Here is a 5,457-nt window from a genome sequence, read left to right as displayed (position 1 = left end):
AATTTTATCAAATATTTAAGAAAGAAATAACATCAATCATATGCAAATTTTCAGAAAATAGAGGGAGAAGTAATACTTTCTAACTCATTTTATGAAGCCAGAATTACCATGACAAAATTATTATAATAAAGAAAATTATAGACCAGTATCATAGATGCAAAATCCATAACAACATATTAACAAATCAAATCCAAAGATATATATATATATATATATATATATATATATATATATATATATATATGGAGGTTAATACCATATAGGGTGTATTCCAGGAATTCAAGATAGGTTTAATTTTCCATTTGTTGTTTTTTTTTGAGACAGAGTCTCACTCTGTCACCCAGGCTGGAGTGCAGTGGCGCAATCTGGGCTCACTGCAACCTCCACCTTCTGGGTTCAATTGATTCTCCTGTCTCAGCCTCTGGAGTAGCCTGGATTACAGGTGCCCGCCACCACGCGCAGCTAAGTTTTGTATTTTTAGTAGAGATGGGGTTTCGCCATGTTGGTCAGGCTGGTCTCGAACTCCTGGCCTCAAGTGATCTGCCCACCTCGGCCTCCCAAAGTGCTGGGATTACAGGCATGAATCACAGCGCCCTGACCAAGATTGGTTTAATTTTCAAACTAAATTGATGTAACTCACAGAATAAAGGAGAAAAAATTTCTGATATCTGTGTTGGTGGTCCCTAAGGCCACCTCCAGATTCGCCTCCTAGAGAGGACTCACGGGCTTCAGGATCTAGTCATGCTCATGGCTAAGATTTATCACAGAGGAAGAACACAAAGCAAAACCAGTGAAGTCAAAGGCACTTGGGGTGAAGTCTGGTGTGAGTTTCCAAAATTCATTTCCTCGTGCTGAACTCCCTCAGCAATGAGTTGTGACATGCGTGAAATGTTGTCTTCTAAGAAACTTGCAGAGACTCGGAGCCCAGGGTTTTCACAAGGGGCTGGTCACATAGGCGACCTTTGCATGGCACATACCAAAATTCCAGACTCCCCTCAAAAAAGGAAAATAGGTGTTCAGCATAAACCACATGGTTTGTACCAAACAGGTTAGGCACCGTGAGACTCTCATGAGGCCTGGGAATAACGGCAACACTCCTAAAATCTAAGTCCCAGATGCCAGCCAAAGGCTAACATTTGCAAACAGGACTTTCTTTATTTTTGATTTTTTTTTTATTATTATTATTATTATTATTATTGTTGTTGTTGTTGTTGTTGTTGTGTGTGTGATGGAGTCTCATTCTGTTGCCCAGGCTGGAGTTCAGTGGTGGGATCTCAGCTCACTGCAACCTCTGCCTTCCAGCTTCAAGTGATTCTTCTGCCTCAGCCTCCCTAGTAGCTGGGATTACAGACGCCTGCCACCACACCCAGATAATTTTTGTATTTTTAGTAGAGGCGGGGTTCCACCACATTGGCCAGGCTAGTCTCAAACTCCTGACTTCAAATGATCAGCCCTCCTTGGCCTCCCAAAGAGCTGGAATTACAGGTGTGAGCCACCGCACCTGGCTGCAAACAGGACTTTCAAAGGAGAGCAGTCCCAGCCCTGCCATGTTAACTCTTCTCTACACAGTATCTCAGTAGATGTACCCCGTTCCCCCCAAAAGAAAACACTTCTGAAAAAATTTCATACCCACTCATAAACTCTCAGCAAACTGGTCATAAAAGGGAACTGCCTCAACCTAATGAAGGACAGCTTCAAAAAAACCCTACAGCTAACAATATCCTTAATAGTGAAACACTGCTTTTCCCTGAGATTGGGAAAGGACAAGGATGTCCACGCTCACCTTTACTATTCAACATGTACTGGAGGTCCTCATTCATGCAATAAAGCAAGAAAAATAAATAAAACCCACACATATTGGAAAGATATAAAACTATTTTTACTCACAAGCAACATAATCTTGAACATAGAAAATCCAAAGGAATCTACCAAAATCAAAACAAAACAAAACATGTTATTAGCTATAAAGAGTGAGTTTTTTAAGGTTGAAGGATACAAGGTCAATATTAATTGAAATTTCTATATACAATTGCAAAAAAATAGTTAAATTTCTATATGTAATAGTAACAAATTGAAATTCAATTGAAAATTGAATTTTTCAATTTTCAAACAATTGAAAATTCAGATAAAAATACCACTTACAATAGCTTCAAAAATCATGAAGTACTTAGGGATAATCTTAAGAAAATAAGAATAAAACCAGTCTATAGAAAACTCTAAAATACTGCTAAGAGAAATTTTAAAATATAGAAATAAATAGGTAGCTAGACCATGCTGTGGATGGGAAGACTCAATATTTTTTTAAATGTCAATTATCTCCAAATTAATTTGTAGAGACCATGCAATGTCAAGTAAAATTTTAGCAAAGCTTTTGTAGCAAATGGTAAACTGCTCTTAAAATTGATGTGGAAACAAAAAGAGCCCACAAAGAACCCAATAAACTTATTTTGAAAATAAAGAACAACATTGGAAAATTCACATTACCTGATTTCTGGATTTAATATTCAGCTTTGGTAATTAAGACGGTGTGGTATCGCTACACAAATAGACAGCTCAGTAGAACAGAAAAGTGAAAACAGACCCACATATACCTAGTAAATTGATATTTGACAAAGTAGCCAGGATAATTCAGTTGAGGGGAAAGACAGTCTTTTCAACAAATTATGCAGGAAAAACTGGACATCTCCATGGAAAACAGGAGCCCCGATGTTTATCTCATACCTTACATAAAACTAGCTTGAAATGGATCATACACCTTAACATAAAACTTAGAGATGAATATATAGGAGAAAAATCTTTGTAACCTTGGAATAGGCAAAGATTTCTCAGCTAGATATAAAAAGTATGAACTATAAAAGAATTGAAAAATAGACTTCAAAGTTAAAAACTTTTGATTTTGGCAAGACACTGTTAAGAAAATGACAAGGCAGGTCACAGACTGGGAGACAGTATTTTCAGTACAGCAGGCTCATGAAAAGATGCCCCATATCATTAGACATCAGGGAAATACAAACTAAAACCCCACTGGAAGGCTAAAATTTAAGAACATGACAATACCAAGTGCTGATGAGAATGTGGAACACCTGGAACTATCGTAGGTTTACGGTCGTCATTCAACATGGTAAGACCGCTCTGGATAACAGCTCCACCATTTCTTATGAAGTTATATATGTGACTTTATTCCACTCCTAGGCATTTATTCAAGAGAAGTGATAGCACAGGCTCACATAAAGACATTTACCAATAAAGACATTGAGTCTTTATTCATAATAATTGTCAAAGAACAAGAAACAACCCAAATGCCCATCCACAGTGAATGAATACATTGTGACATGTCTATAAAAATGAGACTATTTTGAAATACAAAGGAACAAATTAATGATTCATATGGATGGATTTTAAAAACATGTCCAGTGAAAGAAGCCAGGGTATCTACTGTATGATTCTATTTATATGAAACTCTAGGAAAGACAAAGTGAATCTAGGGCCGGGTGTGGTGGCTCACGTCTGTAATCCCACCACTTTGGGAGGCCAAGGCAGATGGATCACCTGAGGTCAGGAGTTCGAGACCAGCCTGGCCAACATGGTGAAACCCTGTCTCAACTAAAAATACACAAATTAATCGGGCGTGGTGATGGGTGCCTGTAATCCCAGCTACTTGGGAGGCTGAGGCAGGAGAATCGCTTGAACACAGGAGGTGGAAGTTGCAGTGAGCTGAGATCGTGTCGCCACACTCCAGCCTGGATAACAGAGTGAGACTCTGTCTCAAAAAAAAAAAAAAAAAAAAAAAAAAGCAAATCTAGAAGACAGGTCTCTGGTTGCCTTGGGCCAGGAGTGGTTGGTCCAGATTTACCAGGCAGGGACATAAGGGAACCTTTTAGGGTGATAGAAATGTCCTTTATCTGTTTTTTTGTGTGTGTGTGTGGGTTTTTTTTTTTTTTTTGAGACGGAGTCTCACTCTGTTGCCCAGGCTGGAGTGCAGTGGCACAATCTAGCTCACTGCAACCTCTGCCTCCCGGATTCAAGTGATTCTCCTGCCTCAGCCTCCCGAGTAGCTGGGACTACAGGCATGCACCACCACACTCCGCTAATTTTTTAATTTTTAGTAGAGATGGGGTTTCACCATGTTGTCCAGGCTGGTCTCAAGCTCCTGACCTCAGGTGATCCATCTGCCTCAGCCTCCCAAAGTGCTGGGATTACAGGCGTGAGCCACTGTGCTCAGCCAGAAATATTCTATAGCTTAATCGTGATGATGGTTACATGGGTGTACATATTCATCTGTCAAAACTCACATTGCATACTTAAAGTTTATACATTTTATGGTATGTAAATTATACCTTAATGAGGTTGAGTTTAAACCTCCAGAACTTTTCTCATCTTGCATGATTGAAACTGTGTGCCCATTAAACAACCCCCCACTCCCTCTTCTGCAGCCCCTGGCAACCACCATTCTACTTTCTGTCTCTATTCATTTGACTGTTCTTGGTACCTCATGTAGGTGGAATCATACAGTGATTGTCTTTTTGTGACTGCCTTATCTCACTTAGCATAATGTCTACAAGGCTCATCTATTCAAATTTTTTTGAGGGGCCATTATAATGATTTTTTGTAATGCATGGCAGCCTTGCTCCTTGCCATATTGCCGCCCCCTAACCCCACATGAGTCCCAGTTTCAGCAAATGACTCCCATCTGGTGACATCATTATCCCCATCTTCTGCTCCAATCATTGCCATTCGCCCAGAGTTTAGAATTGGCTGCAGAATAAGGAAGTGCATGGGCTGGGGAGAAACAGCATGTTAGGTAAGGAGAATTCCCCTTAGACAGAAAGAGGAAACACAAGCCCTTTCACTAGGGACAAAAGTCAAAGCTGACAAGACTGAGATTAAGACATTGCCTAGAGCCCTCAGGTCAACAGAGAGCCCTACTTCCTGCATCCAATGGTTTACCTTTTTTTTTTTTGGACATAGGGTCTTGCTCTGCCACTCAGGCTGGAGTACAGTGAGTGGTGCCGTTGCGGCTCACTGCAGCCTTAACCTCCTTGGCTCAAGAGATTCTCCCACTCTGCATAGCTGGGATCACAGGCATGAGCCACCATGCCTGGCTGATGTTTGTATTTTGGTAGAGATGGGGTTTTGCCACGTTGCCCAGGCTGGTCTTGAACTCCTGGGCTCAACCATTCCTCCCGCCTAGGCCTCCCAAAGTGCTAGGACTACAGGCATGAGCCACCGTGCCAGGCCACTTGATCTACCTTTTAAGACACACCTTGGCGTGCCTGAAGTCAAACCTTGACACAAAGCTGAGACACGTGTTCCCAATCATCTAACTCCATAGTGTCATTTGCAGATAGAGGTCGTGGCAGCAAGTAATCACAGTTTCTATTGACCATATGGAGGTATGAAGGCAACGGCTTCATTAATTTTTTGAAGCCAGTGATTATTAAGGATGGAATCTGTTAT

This window comes from Gorilla gorilla, chromosome 1, assembly GCF_029281585.2.
Source record: "Gorilla gorilla gorilla isolate KB3781 chromosome 1, NHGRI_mGorGor1-v2.1_pri, whole genome shotgun sequence".
NCBI classification, from domain to species: Eukaryota; Metazoa; Chordata; class Mammalia; order Primates; family Hominidae; genus Gorilla; species Gorilla gorilla.
Note: the sequence above shows the minus strand (reverse complement) of the source record.